The 21157-nt window shown below is 41.5% G+C and overlaps 1 long non-coding RNA gene across 4 annotated transcripts in view; it reads right to left on the bottom strand.

Moving 5' to 3' along the window:
• Positions 1-2923: 2923 nt before the first annotated feature.
• The window catches only part of LOC111247062 (uncharacterized), a 27331-nt gene continuing 9097 nt past the window's right edge, over positions 2924-21157 (bottom strand). Inside the window, exons 3-5 of one of the 4 annotated variants that reach the window (XR_015322862.1) lie at positions 11072-13065; positions 10755-10964; positions 2924-6753 (exon numbers count right to left, since the gene is read on the bottom strand). This is a non-coding gene — a long non-coding RNA (uncharacterized LOC111247062). Of the gene's footprint in view, positions 6754-10754; positions 13066-21157 lie in introns of all 4 variants that reach the window. The other 3 variants (XR_002671947.2, XR_015322863.1, XR_015322864.1) reach the window with 3 other exon arrangements.

Genomic DNA, 21157 nt, shown 5'->3' with positions numbered 1-21157 from the left:
ATTCTGCCCTCTTAGTAGAGCAAACAGACTTGTTCTTGTCTTTTCAAGAGAGAATAAGAAAAAGAATTAAGTGATTGCAATACTTACCAATAGAAAAATTAAGGAAAGTTATAGGACGATGGAAATCCTGAGAAAAAGTCCGCCATGGACAAACTGATACGTGGAAAAGGCCAACTCAAAACTACATGAAAACAGAACTACTATTCGAAGAAACGCTACTAGTCTTGTGTCTAAAGTAGAGTGATACATTAAACAAGCATAATTATAATAGGAAAACCAAAACGCATCTACTTTATGCACTATAATATTATAGTGTCTTCATTATGCAGTGCGAAATGGAAACTGGTAACAAAAGCGAAAGCTTTACTTTAGAAAATAAATTGAACTAGGTTTTTGCTGAAGTGACAAATTCACATTAGTTTATATTAAAGGTTTCCATTTCGGCAAAAGGCTCCTATAGAAAAGCATAGGTTTTCTTGGCGATATTAGAAGTTAATTTTGTGACTGGTTTCTACGAAATAGGTTAATCTCAAATATTTATAGATGCGTAATTAAAAGTTGTAAAGCAGTGGGGGGCGTCTGTTGGCAATTGTTTACCGCAAAACGACACATGGATTCTTCATAGGCGCCTAAATCTACGCTGCGATTGGGCATGTACACATAAGGCCTTCTCTTGGGTGCCCCATGAATATTCAGCCAACACATACTTTACCATAGCTACACATTTGTCGCATTGTAGCTCAGAGCATGCCGTGTAGCTGTGGTAAGATATTCGCAAAAGTTTGCCTTTCCCTTGCCCCCGTCTTGAATGAATTACGCTTGACGCCCCTCCATCTAAAAGGGCTCTTTTCTTGGAGTACGAGCATGAATCGTTCATGCAGTTGTCTTAAGTACGTAGGTACAAGATGCGGGGGGGGAGGGGGAGGGGGGAAGGGGGAAAGGGAGCTAAGCTTCCTGGCGCATAGCTGGCGGGCTCATTTAACATAATGGTAAACGAAATAGTTTTAATAGTCAAATAGCAAGATGGCTAGAAAATTTGTAGAATTCCAACAGATAGCTTGAAACAGTGACGCAGTAGTAGTAAAGAACACTCGCCGACTGTCGGTGGGTCGCGGTATATGGGCAATTCCTGCGTTTATTACCCAACGACAACAACCGACCCAGCGATGGAGCACACTCATTAAATAACCAGTCTCTGTAATAGGAAGGCAAACATTCAGAGCGGCTGCTGTTTGAAGTATCCGTCGTAAAAAGAGAATGCTTTCCAAACGGGGGAAAGGTCTGCGCGTTTTGAAAACACCGTTCCTACTAAGCCAATTCAACATCGAATACTTTCACCTAAATGCCGATTAGGGCATTCCTTTGCTTTGGCGCTGTTAGGGCTTGGGTCTAATATTTTTGTGATTTCTGTTACATTGTACATTTTTTTAAACAACTTAACATGCCGTCCTGTGTACCTGTTCGCTTAGTTGCTATATATACCTTTTAGGTAGAATTTCCCTGTAGGCCGTATACTAAATTAATCTAGAACATATCATACATTGAAGATTAGCGGATCAAAAACATACCCGCTGCTTCTATATTATGCAGAGAAGATAAATAATGCTAATGATGTATAAAAAAAAGACTTATTCTTGTAGGGAAAGCGATAAGTATGGCCTACTACATATCCTAAGGTTTTACATAACGTTCGAATTTTTCCGCTTTTCATACAGACAACTGGCCTGGCTCAAGGGGACGACGTATACCCACTCTTATTGAGCCGTTACTGATCTTGCTAGATTGCCTGTTACTTATGTTAACCGGCTTCCGCAGCCGGGGTTTTCCTATCCCCTGAGAGCAGAAGCATCATCATGCACGTCACCGAAAAATGTAGAAAGGCGGTGTTGGCCGCATGCGCGTTCAAATTTCATCATCACTTGCCATTTGTAATCGCTCTTAGCTTGTCCTACTTAAGAGTAGTTCCCATTGCAACATTAGATAGGGGTCCTACATCAGATAACGCAGAACAATTCAGTCTTGTAAAAGTTTTTTTCCTAAAAAGAACGTTTATTTTTTAACGTCTTGCGCATCTTCGAATCCAATCGCCATTGCCTATCCAAAAACCTATGTCATCGCTTTGACTTCCAGACACGAAAGCCTTCAGAAATAATCATAAGAATTAGACGCACAAATTCGTGCAGATTGGTCATGATTTCTTTGCTTCGGATGCGTCGAGGAATGACGAATGGAAAGGGACGAACCGGCTATACACACATCCGCTATAAACTCCGCAGGAAGCCGGGTTTTCGCGAGTCTAACGGTATATGTACGTGTCCCAGATGCGAAGAAAGTTGTGATAAATATCATGGCGCTCATTGTCTCACGGCGCCATCTTTAGGCCATCTGAAAAATCTTTTTAAATTGATTTTATGAACTCACTAATATTCGTATATCCCAAAGTACGCAAGATGTTTTTTAAGAATATTTTTTAATGGTTCTATATACTCTCTTTAATGTAAGGATATTGTGTTGTTGACCTGTATATATGAAATTTTCGACTACTACCAGCAGAGATGAATGAATGAAATCTTATTGATTGATATTCTTTTAAATTTTTATTTGGGTTAAACGGCGTAACGTTTGTCACCTCGTAAGCCCGGTTTTTAGTATCCGGTTAAAAAAGACATAGCTGCATAAGCAATTTTGCATTACGTCAATTCAGGGAGCTGAGTAATGGTCGAGTTCTATATACAGCCAAACTAAACGTAGATGTACCTTGTTTCGTGCTGGGAGCTAGCTGCCTTAAGCAATGCTTAATGTTATTGTTAAATGTAAAATTTTCAATCTTTGTTCCATATAAGGATTTCGACATTTTTTATCTGTTTGGTGGAAGCGTAAGTTCAAGCAATATTGACGTAAGTAATGATCAGTCTTAGTCGCGTTAGTTGGGACATTGACAGATACCATTTATTGAAAAGAATTTATAAAAAGGGAAAAGAAATGCGGTGATTACGTGGCCTCATTGAAATTAAACAAATGACTATTTGTTCTTCAGCGCATAGACTTCGCTTAGTTAAATTGTGAATGCTGAAAAAAGGACGGAGCTCTTCCAAACGATTGTCGCATATTCTCTTGTTTAGTGAAATGAAATCTTAGCGTTTTAGCATCCTTATTCCTAGTAACCGATGAAAAATCGTGTATTATAACGTATGCTACACGGAAATGGATAGCAATCAATCGAAATTAAGAACAATCAAACCCAGGTCGCGTAGAGGGAGCTGATATCGCCATGTATCTAAAGCCGTTTTTAACGGCTGTACAGGGTGTAAAAGCGTTGTTGTCGTGTTCAGCCCGCGTGAGTCAAAATTGGTGATCCTCGTATGGATCATGTATATTAGATGTGCGTTCGTGCGAAGAGACATTTTGGTACGCTTTAAACAAAAGTTTAATGTGACAAATACGCCTACAGTTAATCAAGGGCTTGTTATGATATAGTTTCATAGAAACTTCATTCCTAAAAATAACAAATATATTCACAAAAGCATTAGCGTCATGTCTTCACTCGTTTTACTTATTACATTGGCTATACGTATCCTATTTGTAGGATGCCTAAAAAAATAGGCATGGGTTATACACACAATATATGTGAGTGCGTCAACATCTTCTTCAGCCGTCCCAGTTCTGTTCGCCATCTTCAGGGCAGTACTCCAACTTAGCTATATAGCCACCTGCATACTGCATGCAACTATGTAAGTACTCTACGCTCTATGGATGAACTCACAATTGGTTTTTTTTCCTGACCCTCCTCCATCTGCTCGTGAAAGTGATCCGTTACAGTATTTCTGATTCGCTTCGTTATTTCTGCATCGTTCCTGTACGTTTCCCACGATTCTTCATGTGGCTACATACAAGCCTCTTTTAACGATCTCTCAGTCACTTCTCTTCGTGCCTTTCGTTCTTCGGCTGTGTTACTACTATTGCTGCTTGGTTCCTGTTGACTATAGAACAGAACGAAAGATGAGAAGCCAGGAATCTGCTGGCAGCGTACAACGCTTGTGCTGCCGTTGCCGCTGCTGTGATGGTGACGCACTGCAACTTGGTCAATTCAGGACACGCCATTCCTTCGAGAGCAACAGCGCCGTCAGATACGCTGGCGGAGCTGTTACTCTTGTTGCTGGCCTAACCTACACGATCCGTATATCGTCGTGCTGATGCGCAAGCAAATGCGTGGAAGTGAGGATACGCAAAAGAGAGGGCAGGAGGCGGATGCTGGGCGCTCGATCAGATGTGGACATGACCCAAAATCGTCGTTTTCTCTGACGTTTCTTGCACCTATAATCGCTCGACAGGACGTGCCTTTTTGTACTCGTCGTAGATTGGAGAAAGAGTCTCTCTTCACGTGTAGCAAGGGGATGCCAGTTGGGGGTGGTGGAAGGGCAGTGCCCTGTGCTTTCGACCGTTATAGAATCGTTGGAAAGCGGAGGCGAAAATATATGCCATTTTATGTCAATTTTTTGTCTGGTTATGCTTTGTTGTTGTTTAGTTTAATGAATTAAAACAATGTAACGTATAGCTGATTGGTTCCACGAGATTGCACGGCGTAAGTGAAGATTTATATACGCACTTGAGTTTGACTTTATCTCCTATAGAATATATACATATATAATAGATATGAATACATATACAGTTAATGAGGTTACCTGCCTATTAGCTTTGACACTTTGCAATCTGTTTTAGCACGTCACTGCACCACAATTTGGAACGCTGGAAGTTAAGATGGCAAACAATATGGCTTCTCTATAGACATTAACTAATCCAGTATCCTGACGCGAAAACGAAAAACATGGGTGGCGACTTGAATAATAACCAGTTTAACTATAATAGTTTCATCCATAATCAGTTGTATGTAACACTGTCTATGATAGGTTGATACGCTCTGAGTGTGTCTGAGCTCCTATACAGTAGACCCTTATGGAATGAATGATCATTGCAACATGAATACAATATTTACTATTGTTTTGATGGCTCTCCACTGAACTATTGGTCGAGTTGTCATTGAACGTGTAGACCCTAAGATAATGGGATCCATATCTAGAATTTTTTTTTTTTTTAGCGCAACGGGTAGTTCAGAGTGAGAACTGAACGCGTCAGGGTGCAAACGTACGCCATTTGCTCATGCCACAATAATCGATTGAACGTATTAGGCACTGACCTTTTGAACGAACGACCAATCAACTAATACGTATGTGTGGAAAATTTCAGACTTTCAGTTTGATAGACCGCGCTCTTGCGTTATTTTATTTAGCTCTCCATGTGCATCTGTGTAGCTATGCCTGCATATGTTGTTATTTTTATTCTCAATTGGTAGTGAGGCAAACAAGAATGTGCCGTTTTCTCTTCATAATCTCGTTGTTAACGTAAGAAACCATGACGAGGCTAGTCAATTAAACGACATCCGGAACATTTACCGCTATCTGTGCCAGTAATCCTATTATTTAAATAGGTTGTATGTACGAAAATCAATACAAGACGCACTGATTTTTACATACAGCGTTGTACGGAACGTACAAGAAATCAGGACTTGTTCCAATTCCATTGATCAGCATCATCGAACGAGCTTTTCTTAAGAGATTTTTAGAGTATTCACTGTGTACGCTGTGCAGACGTACGGCGTTCGAAGAAACTATTTCTACTTGCGGTTAACAAGTTACCTGTATTCGGGATGGCATCTTGGACCAGACACTGCATCGGACATTGGAAACAATTAATTTTAATCTGAGAATTAAATGCATTTTATAGAAAACGTGGGGTTTTCGCAGAAACAACCCTAGTGTCAAACCACCGTATTGGAGGGCGAACACTTCCTGTCAGGGCATGACCTTGAGTAGACGTCCGACAGCATTTACATCGACATAAGAAAAGCATGCTACTAAAACGTATCGTAGAAAACTTTTAATACATTTTCGTAAGCTCGCATTCTGCATGAGCACCTAGACAGTTTTTTCATCGATATGTGTTGCTGATTTCGCTTTTACCATAGAAGAGCAATGTGGGAGCTCTTTGATACCTCTAGGAAAAAACTAGTGAGTAATATATTTGCCTACTAATCTTAGGGACACATTGTAGTCTAGGTTCGAGCCCAGGCATGGACAAGCTTCGTTTCGTTCTGGGAGCCAGCCAGGCGTCTGATAAAATGCCTAACAGCAATATCGGACGTAAAACTCTAAACATAGAGACAAAGAAATATGTACAAGAGACACTTTTTGGCGAGATAGATGTAGCGCTACTTATGCGTCGGGATGTTGGCTCGCGTAAGAGGAAATATACGGCAATCTTTCACCCATTGGTTCCATCGGCATCAAATCCGCTCGTCTTAAAATGTAAAATTGAATTAACCGCACTCAGGAGGGCGAAAGCGGATGGGCAGACAGTGCGTCGTTCTTCAGCAGAATAGTCGATTTCTACCACTGCTAGTACTGCCAGGAAACCGGTGGTAGTTGGAGACCTTCGATATTGGCATATCATCATTTTCCGTATACGAAGACTTTATCTATTTAGCAATACCCGTAGGAGTTTACGAAATGTCGCGTTATATTTGTTGAATTCTCTTAACACAAAGATAAAGTTTATATAAAAAAGCTAGGTTCATTTTTTATTGGTCTTTTATGTAGATAGAGGGCGGCACGTTAAAGAAACTCTGGCGGGCTACTCCGTATACTAAATGAACGCCGCTTCTTTCTAAAAACAAAATATCAGATTTCCATACGGCTCCTGAAAAATGCGAGAAAGACTTTTATGAGGTAAACTGGAAGATCCTTACTGGGGTAGATATTCGAAAAATCTGATGATTTATTACAATGGTTCGGGAAAGCATTTCTGATGTACTTAGGTTTTTGATAAAGAAGTTAACGACTCTTTTAATAAGCAAAATATCAGTTGTCGATTGGGTGGTTCAGAGGGGCTCGAACGGTTCGTTTTTTTTGAGATATTTTGTGCTTTTCGAACTTTTTGGCCGTTTTAAGACTTTTAATTTGTTATGTCACAATTAGATTTCGCTCAAGTCGAACACGTGCAACAACTCTGACGAACCATCTATTTTGTTCCGACGGAATGTCAGGAACAAAACACAAGGCAGACTGTTCTAGAGACGCACCGTCTCTAGTATATCTCGTAGTTTTTATTTTTAATGTTATAATCGTTTAGTGCAGCAAAATGTATTCGCCTTTGGGCTACTGCATAGCGACATTTCGTATAGACAGATTTTGCAAACATCTCTGGAAGAATCAGAAACAGTGTATACTAGAATTCTCAAAATGCTAGCTATCCTAGCGAGATCGCATGCCGATATTAAGCAATATGGCTTACGTTAAAATTACACTTAAAATACGCACCAGTTTAGTCGCTCTAAGCTTCTGTTGTATGATCTCTACGCCATAGGCAGCCATTTGAGAGATATTGTGAGATCGGGAAATTGTTTACGTGGGCGAGGGCGACTTACCGATGGAAAACACCTCACCGCCGTTTTCGTGAGATTCCCAATTAAGTTGAACCTCACTAAGATGGCATGCAAACTAGCTACTGCTTGCTGGACTTGGAAACGGCTACGTCCATCAATGATTAGGTTGTACGCGTACACAACTAATTTCTCGAGATTTTTGGGTTTTCGGGCATTCGCGGGTACCCTTCAAAAGCACCGAGAGCGGTATGGAACTGAGGTGAGACTTCCACGTGAGACCTACGGTGTGAGTGAAGGGGGAAGTTCTATTAGGCCATCCTCGATCTTCATCTGGCTTTCCTGAACAGCCATTATAAGCTTCAGATTTTTGATCAGAATCTCCAAGGCGACGTCCCTTCGCTCTGAATTGAAGGCCGCATTAAGCTCCATCAATACGGCGAATAGTATCCTTGCCCACCTAACCAGTGGGTTGTTCATATCGCCCAACAGAGACAAACTCGCCATCATGATTGATTAGTCACGCCGAAGGTCGTGCTGCTACTCCGGGACGACATTCGATCTCCAGAAATCGACTTAGCCTTGTTGTTACCAAGGGTACTAGCAGTTGTTAGCATACATTCTTTTTGGCACTCTACGGGTCTAGCAGGCTAGGACTTGATTTACCTTTAGGGATGAAGAGAAGTATAGCGTTTAACCACTAAGCAAGAAGGATGTCTTTACCTGGGTTCTAAGTAAACAGCGCCGTCCAGAGCTAATATAGGGGCATTGTTCAAGTGCTTATTGCTTATCTCATTGAAACCTACTGCTTTACTGGGATACTTATCATTTATAGCTAACAATCTGATAACGTTTCGCGCTACTTTGGGCGGCTAAAAGGACAAAAATAGAGGCAAGTTCAAGTTTTTTTTTGCGCAAAAAATTATGAGCCCGTTTCAATATCACGACTAGAATAAAAATACCGCAGTAAGAATTAGGAAAGCCAGACTTGTCAAGCTAACAGTTAACATGTAGTTGAACCTTATTTATAATTCAGGTACAAGGAAAACTAATTATATTATTTTTTTTTTGTGTCGAATTTGCTCTTTCTCCATGAAAGGCGAGTGGATCAAGGCCCTCTCGCATGGAAACCCTCCTTCTCAAATCAGCAGACGATGTGCGGATGAGAATTTCGTAATAGCGATAAAATCTACGCAGAACTTTCTCTGGAGCTAAGCCGAAAAGGACAACAAGTCCTATAAAGATAAGATTTATGAAGAGCTTAGTTAAGGTGTTAAATAAGCGTAAATAGCGTCTTAAGATGTTAGCTAACAAAGCTATATCATAAACTAGAGTGCACTACACACGGAATAGTTTGTATCACTTTAGAGCTGACTGGGTAATTACTTAAGCAAAATGTCACCAGGCCAACCTATTTAGCTTCAATCTATCATAGAAAGTACTTTTATTTTGTACAGGTGCGAGTGAAACGCGCTAAGCTGCGCTTTCTGCACGAAGAAATCATGGCTTACATTCCTTCCGCCCTCACATAGGTCAATAGCTAACCAATCTGGCAGAACAGTTTCTCAGGATTTTTTTGGAAAAAGCAGGACTGGAGGAGGAATCGATCGAGGAGCAGATACGTAACATTTCTACAAAACTAAAAATTGATGTAAGCGCCAATCGATACTGCAACCTAGAATAACATTGCGTTAACAACAAAATCATTGGCCATATATTAGCTTTTACTAGAAAACGTGCAAGATAATTTTTGACATTTACCAGTTCCAGAAATATCTTTTCAATTCGTTAATTAATGCGTATGTGGAAGTCCGATAAACAAAGCGCTCAATATGACGCAATGCATAATCTGCAGCGTACAAAAAAGGATCTTCATAGGGTGCTCTCAGCAGTATAGCCAAGCAGGTCTCTGTGCTAATATGATCGTCCTATATGTGGCCGGCTCTGCTCATTATTTTACGGGGAGATCATTTGCGCAATAAAAAAATAGACCTTAGCATGATAAGTTATGAAAACTTTCCAGACGTCAAAGCTTTGAGAACTGAGCGAGGCTTCAAAGAAAGTGACGAGTTCATGGAGAGAGGCTACCAATAGCTCTATCGGTAACCACAAGCAAGCTCTAAGCGTTTCCGGAGTTCTCCTTCAACCATTTTTTAAAAGCTGCCGTATCGTCATAATTCTAGTTATATGCTAGTTTATTATAATTACATTAAAGCAGTATTAATGCATTTAAGAACAGGATGTGATTAAGATAATAACTAGGCACATGACTGTTAGTTTATTTAAATGAAAGGCGTTTCGGGTATGTTTTTCAGGCAAAAGCGGAATCCAATGCAAGTGAATGCAAGTAAAATTCGATGATGAGGCAAAACCTTTGGAACAATTGCTGATGAGACTACCATCATTTGTCCATTAAGAGTTTGTACTAACTTCGAGGGATTTAGGCTTCACTCTAAGAAATTACTTTCGCATTTAACTTTAGTGTAACAAAGTAGTGTAGTTGAAAGAAGAAACTTCATGCACTTAGCGATGCAATTATGAACCCGGTAAACAGCTAGAAACTATTTTCATGCTGTAATGAATTACTATTATATTGTTTTCAATTATCCTCATCCGAAGCTTCTTCGCGGATATTGTTTTTGTTTGGCTTGAGTGGGCTTTGTAGGCAAAAATCAGACCCACACCTATTTAGGACACATTCGAACGGTCCTTTGCAAGGTTAACGATTGGTTTACTGGTGCACTCGGCAAATGATCTAATCAATAGAATCGATTGCCCACACACCCGTAGGCTTACCCATGTCGGTGCAGCTATTACGCAGAAAATATATCCGCCGAGTTAAACCATGCAGGACATTCTATTTAGCATTAATAATGTCTGTATCTAGGCAAGTCGAAATCGGTCAACCTAAGGGTCATTGGGACACTGATGCACGCAGCAGCAGATTCCTTCGTTTCTTATAGACAGTCCAAATACTGTATGTAGGTCAAGCGGAATCAGAGCATCGTGTTTAAGAATGTCCGAGTGCTTTACGCTTAATCTTACCTTTAGGAAAGTAACTAATGTTGTGCCGATCTAGGCAAACACATTTACATCGGGTCTTTGCGGGAACCAGAGTCGCCGATCTGTTTACGAGCTGAGGTACCTCTGTACGTTTGTGACACTGTGTTGTGGGCGAGAACTGAAGAAACAAGAATCTAGCGGGCACCCAAAACAACTTGACAGACTGATATACATTAGAAGGGAGGTGGCTCGAGTGGAAAGCGGTCTGAGAGATGGAAATAGGAACCTTTTCTTCAAGAAGGGAGAGCACAATTACCTTAGGCGCGCAATCTCTGCAACAGACACGCTCGAGAAGAAAATTGATCAGCAGTCGTTCCTTCAGTAGTTCCTCCGTTGCTCTTTTTCCTCTCAGTGGAGGAAAAACAACGGCTTGGGGAGCGACAGCAGCATACGCCATCTGGCCATCATGTCAAAGAAACCGCCGTCAGAATATGCGGCCGGGGCAGGATACACTCGCCTGTGGTTCCTGCAGGGTCAGAACATCGAAGACGCGCTTGTCACTAGTTGTACTCGAACTGTATACATATATTGATGTATGTATATATGCTTGGTTGGCTGGGAGTGCTCCTTCACCTTTCTTACAACGGTTGGGGGCAAAGTGCCCTGCCTGGCTGTTGACGCCACCCGAAATTGCCTTTGGCTGAACCTCTAATAGAGGTAGAGAAACGCAGGCACAGAAAGGAAAGATGACGTAGTAGGGAGCAAGCTTACTCTCGATGGCCTGGTCCTCTCCTAACAAAAGGACTAACGTTCTCCTTTTGCCCGGTAGGCGACACGTGCAAGGAGAAATATGACGCAATTAGGCACTTGGTTGAGAGAAACGGCGAAGAGCCAACTGGCTTGGAAACAAGAAGGGACGAAACTCCGAGAAGTAGCTTAGGGGCACTCAATGCCCCCTTAGGAAACCGCGCACCCACAGACGCTACCGACCCTTTAGGGTAGGAACAAAGGGAAGGCAGTGTCGGTTATCAGGAGCTCTATACTAAACCAAGAGTCAGTATGGGTCATCCACATGGCAACCGCCACATTTTGCGCCGTCTGCGGAGCAGAGAGGGGCTTGACTCCTGGCATTAAGCGGCTGGTGGACGAACATTAAAGAAATACTAGTACGAGTAGGTGGAACGAAAAGATCGCCAAGAGTGGTCGAGGCGATGCCATGACTGCAGCATACTCCACGGTGAAGGAGACAACGCTGTGGCTAAAACGCACCCTGGCGAGCGATAAGGCCTAGTGTGCTTGAAAACTTTATATCTCACAAGAGTAAGCCCTTTAGAAAATCAGCAAAGCTAACTAGCATGCTGGCCTTGCTTACATGGGTTGAGCGAATAGTGTGACGGGCCTGTAGATATATTAAACGAATGAAATGAAGGGAATGCGAATAATAAGAAGAGCTGAGATGCTAGTATTTGATATCATCGATGAGATTGCGGCTGAGGGCATATACATTATCTAAGTATGTCCATCGTTGCTTTTAAAGTGTTCTATATATATATATATAATCTTTATAATAACTGTGTCGCATATAAATACAATTTTGGAACGGAATTTTTTGTTATTGTCTGTGCTCTGTTGCTAGCTTAAGTGCTTGCGTCCGACGCACAGAAATGTAATATATAACAAATATTTACGAATGGTGTATATGTAAATCACCAGATATTATGGTTAGCGTATATAATTCATGGTAAACTTAGGTGTGCCGTATTAAGCTTATCCGTGATCACCTCCTCTTGTATTGCTGTTTCCCGATCTGGTCAGAGCCGTGCAAAGAGTTGCCCTTTTTCGTGAAACTACTAAAAAAAATCTATCGGAACATCAATTTATTCGTTTTCACTTTATGTCACACTTAACTTAGGACGGAGAACTGAACCCGCCATAATGAAATCATGTACTCATAAACACTATGTATATATATATATACAATATACGGTTTACAACAACTGTGCCATTTTGCAAGCTATAACAAAGTCGTACATAAATAATACGCTGAGAAGTTTAGTTTTTGATAGATGCGTTCGTCATCAGAAGATTCGTTGGCGAACACTACTAACGACGAGGGGTAACATGGACTGCAAGAGACCTCATCGATCCGATAACTTCCTGGTTGCCGAAAAGACCGCATTTGAAATTATTTATGTCGCTGATGACGTATGATGCGTAATCTGGCCATAGGTATTCTATCCAAAGGTGAAAAATGTGACGAAAATGCATCCTTCCATTGTAAGCATACCCGTGCCTGCGCCGACTCAGTCCTGTTTCCTGGTATTATCAATGAGTGTTTTTTTTTTTTGTTTTGTCCTCCTTTGAAGGGTCGCTTGATCAAATCCGAACGAGTAGGGTAACTTTTGTTGTTGATATTCCGTTCAGCTTGGCGACCTTTTAATGCACATACAGGCGCGCACAACGGGGCCCCGCCGTTGATTTACACTGTTCATGGTTAACCTCCTCTCTCACTGAACGACAGAAAAGGCCTACGTTCTTATTGCTCGAATAAAATCACGTTCTGCGGGTTCTTTGTGGAGGGTTCGCCTTCCAGCTGGTTGTATACCCATTGTAAACGGATCAACGGACTGAAAAGCGAGACAAAAAAAGTTCGTGATGAGAGTCGTGAAGTTCTTGTGCATCCTTCCTTCCCTACCGGCCGTTTCCATATGTTTCAATGCGATGTATCACTTTTTCCATCCAGCTATGTACATATAGAGCATCGTAATTTGTTTCGTGTACCTCGTAATGGAATATTTGAACATCGATGACTCCAGACTATATCTTGTCATTCATAGACAAAAGTATGTAGATACATTAAGCAAACACGTAGCATAGTTCTCTAGTACGAAATGTTAAATTATTGCATTATTTCAGCCTATAACAATGCAGCGACAGGACTACGTAACGTATGTGTGACGCAGAAGTATGTGGCATGGCATATGCATAATTTATGGAAGTACCTAAGCCGAAAGGCTCCATGGAGGTCCTCAGCTTAGCTGCACGTATCCTTTACCAACATTTTAAATTAGTAATACTTTACGCAACCTAAAAACTGGCACACTTCAAATCTTTTCGGGATCAGAGCGTCGTTTGTGTTTGGAGCCAAATGTACAAGCTGAATCTGTTCATTGCCAATTTACGCAAGTAATTTTTTGTGCCATTATCTTGTGTTCTTTATTCGCTCGCAGTGTAATCATTTCGCCTGCAGGTATCATTAGGCGAGAGCGACAAACAGAAAAAAAGGCACGAAGTAGAAAAGTTACGAGAACTACAAAAGAGCGAAAAGGGAGCAAAGGGACAACAATAAATGGATAACACGAATATAAAAATTAGCATCAACCGAGGCATAAACGACGATCTTTTCTCCAATGAAAAATATCCACCAATTTTCACACCTCGCTCACTTGGCCCGCTTGTCCGTGTTCTTCTTGTTAACTAATGCCAATAAAGTAACCGAAGAAATACGCGCAGCTGCTTTTGACGTCGGTTACGACAGCGGCAGCAGCAGCAGCAGCTATGGCGCTAGAGATCTGATCAGTCGCTATCCAATGGCTAGGAATAGACGGTCGCGTAAAAAAGTGAACCTCTCGTTTTCCGTATTTTTTTTTTTTTAGCATTAGTAGCAACGGCCAGAGCGCTGTCGTGTCAACGCTACGAATCATCTGTAGCCGACGAGAGATGGGCCAACTAGCCAGTAACACTAGTTCCACCATGTGCTGGATGTTTTCTGTGGCCGCCTGCGTGCATGTGCCTGCCTAGATACCTATGTATTTGTATGAGTCCGCATCCGGCGATCTGTTTATACATATGCCGACGTATGGGTGTCCCTTTATATCATGTGTGTGCGTCCCTACAGAGTTGCCTGCAGGTTGGACACAGCCCGTCTACCGCGTACTGTTGCGGTGATGATATAGCCAAAGATTTGTGCTCTTTGCTGCTGCGGTTGTTGGCAGTGTCGCGTTTGGCGCTTGCTGATGACGACTAAGGCCCCCGAACAGTCGAAGGCGTTAATTGTTCAATAATTTATCTTTTCGCCTCTTTAGGAGATTTATTTGTCGACATCGCTTAACCTGGCGATGATAAAATACGTTATCACAAGCTTCAAGAGAGGTATGGGGGCTCAGTCTAGAAGCGATTCCCAATATCAACAGCTCTTTATAAAAGGCCATGTAGAAACGGGCAGCTGAACAAATCGCACAATTACAAATAAGCTAAAAACGAAAAATTAGAGACAGAAAAAATCTTTTACTTGCTTGATAATATTATATGGAAGAGGTTGTACCAGCAGTAGTACCAACAACAGCAGCATAACTACAGATGGCTGTAAATATGGAACGTACTCCGAATTTCTTTACTGTTATTGGTGTAGCTGCGGTTAGCTAAGACGTTTAGGTAAATCTTAGCGACGAAACTAGCCCGATAAAGGCGGTGGACATCTCACTAAACGGAGCAGCGCCATTTTCTACTGTCCAGTCATTAGAAGTAACGACTCGAGAATGGTGACAACACATCAGAGTGCTCCTTCGTTCTGGCGCTTTTTTCTTAGCTGTCATTGATGATCGTAATGAGAAAGAAGACAAAGTTCATAGTATATATAGTGTTCGTTGTTTATAGGCGATTCTTTATATGCTACGAGAATAGGACTGCTCCAAGTAGCCGTAGTACTGGTTACCGCTCTAGCGATGAGGATACGTTGCACAGTATTAGGGAGTTGACTTCCAGTGTAGCAGTACAGACTACGCCTGCTAGGTAAGGACGGGCCAACGCGGTCAAAAATACGGTAGATATCACCCTAAAGGCCTCAGTCAACGCAAACCATTTGTGTTGAGTCGCAGCCGCGGTAAATGGGTTCAGTTTTTGATATGGTATTTTTATGCGTAGGCAATTTTTTTCCAAAGAAGTGAGCATGCGTGGATACTTGATCACCGAAAGGTTCTTGACGTAGATGAAATTACAGATGCGATCACTACCTCGAAGTCGTGGAGATCTACGGACATACCGTACGCATCTGACAGGAGCGAAAGGCTGCAATTATAAAGGTATGCAAATACGGTACGAAGTTGGAACCTGACAACGTATTCGAGTTAGAAGTTGGTAAATGATTAATAAATGTTTCATTTTAGATAAAAAATGAATTTGGTTTCCGCTTCGAACAACATTCGTTCGGAATCAGATAGCAATATATACAGATGTATGAACGCCGAGTTATTAACTAGCGCGCTTAATAATAATAATAATAACTAAATATTCCTACTAATTGCGACGCAGTAGCTTCGATGAAATTGTTTCTACAGTGACCGTGTTACCCTAATGGCTGGCTGCACCATTTGTCCGAGATTCGCGTATGTCACACAATTTACTATATGGTAATTGGCAACGTCAGTGCGAAAAGGATCAGTTCATCTCAACGGTGCAGGTAGAATTCAGTGAAATCATTTTTATAATAGGGATATTTTCGAAAAGTATTCTAGGCAACTGTGAAGATTTACAGGTTGTATTTACCAAGCCTCAACTTTCTCCCCCAGATCGTGCTATCTACTGATATTGATAGTTAAGATAACGCCTGTAATGCCTGCTATCGTCCAGCAGGGAGAAACCTCATCTGAGACCATTGCAATATATATGAGTAAATGATCCGATGAAAATTACTTCGCGCATGAAGTCAACATAGACGCAAAGTTTTATTCACGAGAAAATCAGTTATAGGGTAAAAAAGCCAGGGATTAAGCCATGTTTGGAATCACCCCTACACCCACCCGGCGCTGCAAGTAATTTTCATTTGCCCAACTTGTGTGTTGTCTCATTATCTGGATCATTAAATAGCATTTCGGATTAACAAGGATCTGTGTCTGGACAGGTAGCATGTATGGCTTAATGAAGGCTGGGATGTTTCGCTTGACGAACAAGTTTTTGCCCTTAATCTCGACATGAAATCAGTATATGAAATAGAAGGGTTGAAAGGAGCGGTATTTCAGTTTCAACTCGTATTAGAATCATGATTATGAAAACGTTTACAGACTGAACATCCATTAACGAGAATGCAACAATGGAAGCGTGATAGGGCAAGCTATAAAAAGCCCACTGTCGGGCTCTATCTTTGACTGTAATAAGAGAAAATATAATAGCATTGATACAAAATAGAATAACGCTACCGTAACAGAAGTATAAGTGAGTTCATAGTGAAAAAAATACGACTTAGGCTAGGGAAGACAGTTTTTGGACTAGATCATTGCTTCTGGGTCGGAATTTACGTTTTTCCTCCCAAAGGTTTCTATTTGCCTTTGGCTAATTTAAATCAGCGTAGTGAAATTCTTGTTATATATACGCATGCTTTTACAATGGACAGGCATATAAAGTGCGTGGATAGTAACGTCTGTAGCATAAGAGAACACAGATCGACTCATAACACTTTTACAGACAGCACAATGACTAAAAATGTGGATTTCGAAGAAACGGAAAATTGCTGTTGATGATTACCATTATTTTAACAAAAACTATGTTTTTTAAAAGAAAACAACCACAACAGCTTACCCGGACTGGGTCATATAGTTTTCTAATCGGCTTCGCAAGCCTCGTAAATGGCATTTCCGTTTTCCAAGTTACACTAATCTACTGAGTGTAAGCCCCAAAGCTCTACGGTCTCATAGAGAAAATGTAATGGCTCGAACACAGTTGCAGTCGTGGGATGGATGTCCTTCAACAGAAGTCTTTGTCTACTTTTACAAAATTCTTTCAGCTCTAAAGATTCCTATAGAAGAGCAAAGGAAAGCACATGTGAATCTTCAATTAATGTGCCTCATGTGAAGTTGAGCTGTCGTCTCTGGTTTACTCGAGTGCAAGTAGATATATACCTCTAATTAATAGCTTGGTAGCTTCTCCATTTGTCCCTCGTTAACTAGCAAGTTAATCCAGTAATTAATATGCTGTTGTTAATTATTTCTGAATATTGCTAAAAAGGGAAGGTCTTAGCATTAATGTTGTGTTCAGAGAACCAGGGCTGAAGTTACCCTTCAGAGCCTATTGCAAGTATGCACCACAACATTGCCTAGGCTCGAGCTCATTACTGCGCAACTGGCGCACATACATTTAATTCAAAAATTAATGTCCACCTTCTTTTTGGCTTAATTAGCCACTCCCTACAAAATTCTATGCACACTTAGGTATCTCTGTTAAGGAAGATAGTGTTACTGGATGTTTAAGTAAGTAGACGAATATATGTATAAAATTGAAGTGAGATAAGTGAAGATTGATCGACACATGGGGCATGGCAACATGGCTTTGTGTTGCAAATTATTCCCATACTTGCCACTTCCCTAGCTATTTTTGCCACCCGGCTTATAAACGTATTCTTGTCTTCCTTAAGATATTACCAGGAAATCTTGCTGTTGCGAGCAGTATACGATAAAATATTTTGGAAGACATTTGCATTGATACTGTAGAATCTGGTTAGCCATCGATATCTATCGAAACATATTTCGTACATGCTCGTAGCTGACTCAATATGCGGTTTTCATTAAGTGCTCAGCAGATAATTCTGCAACAAAAGCTTTTGCTTTCTCCTAACTTACTAAGAAAGCTAAGGAACTTAGGGCCAACTGTTAGCCGTATGGCAAATGACTGTAAAGGTAGGATTCTACGTATGGCTCGAGCGAGTATACGGCGTCCTTTTCTTTTCGCATGATTCATCCGTATCGCCTTTTCGCATAGGACCACATAGTTCGAGTCCAAGGGACGTTGTCAATACCTCGATTCTTCACCCTTGTTTATTAGCTCGCTCACTCAGGGCGGTTCAACAAGCAATATACTGCTTTTGCTGCTGCTCCTAGAGCTTCCTCTGCACAAAGCTATTGACCAACGACCAAGCTGGTTGTCAATAGAAAGACCAAGCAGCGACCGGTCACCAGGAGGCGTGCTACTGGTGCCATCGAGTACGGTTGGCCTCGCTTTTAAACCGTGAAGCCAAGCAGGTGACACGTTCGTTTCTGCTGCGAGTTCCTATCTGAAAGGTCGAGGCTTCCGGTTGACCCCTAGAAGCGCGCTGAAAAATAGAGGTGTGTGCGCGGAATATGGACGCGTCAGTATGCGGTGACCAAATGGACCTCGAAGCCATCTAGAGGCAACCGGGCGCCCTTTCGCACCGCTGACAACTCCGTCATCGTCGTTGCTGGGGAAAGCCGCCGAAAACATTGGTAACATGGCAGTGAAATGACTAAATTACCGCCCATCGACATGTACTCATTTGGCTGGATAGCGCGAAGGAGCAAGGCGCGGCCAGTGGGAGGACACCTATAGTAACCATAGGGGGCGCGAAACACTGCCGGTCATCACCGTGCTGCTATGGATGTTTGCCGGTCAACAAAGGGGCTTGATAGAGAGATGTGGATTCTACTTTGACGGACCTACGAACGCGAACGATCGATACGGAAGTTCGAAGAAACAGGATGCGTGTACGAAAGGTGTATGTATGGCACTTGTAAGATGGAAGAATATGACAAATTGTTGAACTGATGTGTATTAAGTTGTATATAAATTCTCAGGAACAATAAAAACTTTATTGTTATGCAGGAGTGTATTCAGATCAAGTTGTCTGTAGTATTGCTTCAGCGGCGTTAGTCATATTTTGTGCGTATAAGCTCAGATTTCTAAGTTAGCATTTATAGTACCACTAGCAGCTCATATCGTGTTTTAAGCTGACGTTTACTTTTATAATTTTAAATCATTTGATTTGAGAGGTGAACATCGGAAGAAAATGAAATTGAACTTCACTCAAACGTTCCAGCTAATCGATGACCAAAATATAGAACTGTAGTATTAGACACGAATTAGCGGCTTCTGTAGCTTCTTCTCGAATTCATGTTATTATGTAAAATCTGTATGATATCTTTGAAAGGCAGGTTACATATGTATATACATATACATATTTTTCGTAGGATGTAATTTATGATAATTTAGAATACGTCGTTTAAACGAAAAATCTATCAATCAGCTTTAAAGGTCAATCCAGTAAAGAAGTTTACGTTAGGTTTTAGGTGAGCCATGCCTGTGATATAAGAAACTGCCCGACCACTGTTAGCTGTCACAGGAAATGCCCGTCGAATCGCGTGACTACTCCCTTGGGCACCATTGCCTGTTCCATCTTTGGTCAGAATGAAATCCATGGTAAGCTTGCCTCGTCGGTGAAGTATACCTTTACCACCCTTACACCTGAAATTTTCCATTTACAGAAAGCTATGTGCAGCAACTAGGATCCTAGCGGCCCTCCGACTTGGACTCAGCCTAGTTTCACGTGGTAAGATTGCATCCTCTTTTACCGGAGCTACATTCAGGGTGGTCCAAGTCTAAGCCGTCGGTGGTAGAACAAATAATTCCAAATGACAGGCACGCGCTCAATTCGAACAGCAGCAGTTGCTATGATGGGCTTTCGATCGTACCATACAGACGCATCGTATTCGTACCGTCTATTGTTCCCATTCGCGTAGTGCCAACCTAACCTTACACGGTTTGCAAGAATAATTGAGCCATAGAAAGTGCATCAAAGAAGATTACTCAAAGACCCGTGGACGCCCCGTCTGTCCGATGATTGAGACGCATCCAGTTTGAAGCGGTTTGGAGCAATGCGTTAGCTCTGTTCCTGAGGTTTCGTGCTCGAAAGCACCTAAATAATCTAGATTCATCTAGTTTTGTTACTCCTTGCCTTAGACAAACAACGTACTTGTGGGTAGAGCAAGAAATTCAGTGAGGGCTGGCACCTTCGGGTGAGCTTGTGGCGAGATGTGTCATCTCACAACATCACTCGACCGTTTTATCTCTAAATATCTAGATCCCCGCGGGCAAAGCCGCATAGAGGGGTAGAAGGGGGGACTATCGGGAAAAGAGTAAATACTCGAAGACAAGGAGTGGCAGACGATCAGTTCAAAATAGGTCTTAGTCACTGCAACGAGAAGGTCGTTAGTTTTTGCGATGTACTCTACAGAGCTGTTCGTTTTTAGCGACAGGCTTCATCTGGCTCTCTGGATGCTTACCTAAGAGTTGCCTGAAGATGCAAACAAGTGTGAAACCATTTTTATTTGCATGATCATATTCTGAGGCTAGCAGTGGCTGTCGTATCGTAGGTGCGTTTGGCATTCTTCCGGGCAATGCAGTTTAAACGGTTACTTGACTTGTTCGCGCTTTTTCGAGAGACAAATGCGGCCAGTGCAGCCCCAGCGAGGACAAACGTTATGAATACTGTGCAAGGTTGTCTACAAACTTCTGGGCCTCATAAGTAGATTTGAAGCTAGAAAGACGAAGCTGGTTTGAACTGGCCCTGAATACTACGAGTGAAGAGGTTCAAGAGAGGACATCGAAGCGTTATTAGAATAATTTGATTGGCATGGAGGACGAACTAATACGAAACTCTTAGATTGGCACACAGGGCATAGAGATAACAGGATCAACTACCCGATCTTTTATTGGGACTGTTCACCCATGGGGCTAGAGATAGTTTACGTGGCAGAAGACATAAGAACACAGCTTGTAAATATTGAGTATGGCATTGGCAAGCATTAATTATTAATATATTGATTCCAAATGTTTAAAGGCATAGCTTTTTAGATTATCGAAATAAATATTAGAACAATACTAAAAACTACCTGTGGATTGTGATTTATCATCAACGTCTATATATATATACATATA

The sequence above is a fragment of the Varroa destructor genome, unplaced genomic scaffold (assembly GCF_002443255.2).
Source record: "Varroa destructor unplaced genomic scaffold, Vdes_3.0 BEIS01000003.1, whole genome shotgun sequence".
Taxonomy (NCBI): Eukaryota; Metazoa; Arthropoda; class Arachnida; order Mesostigmata; family Varroidae; genus Varroa; species Varroa destructor.
Note: the sequence above shows the minus strand (reverse complement) of the source record. Positions and strands in the feature narration are given on the sequence as shown.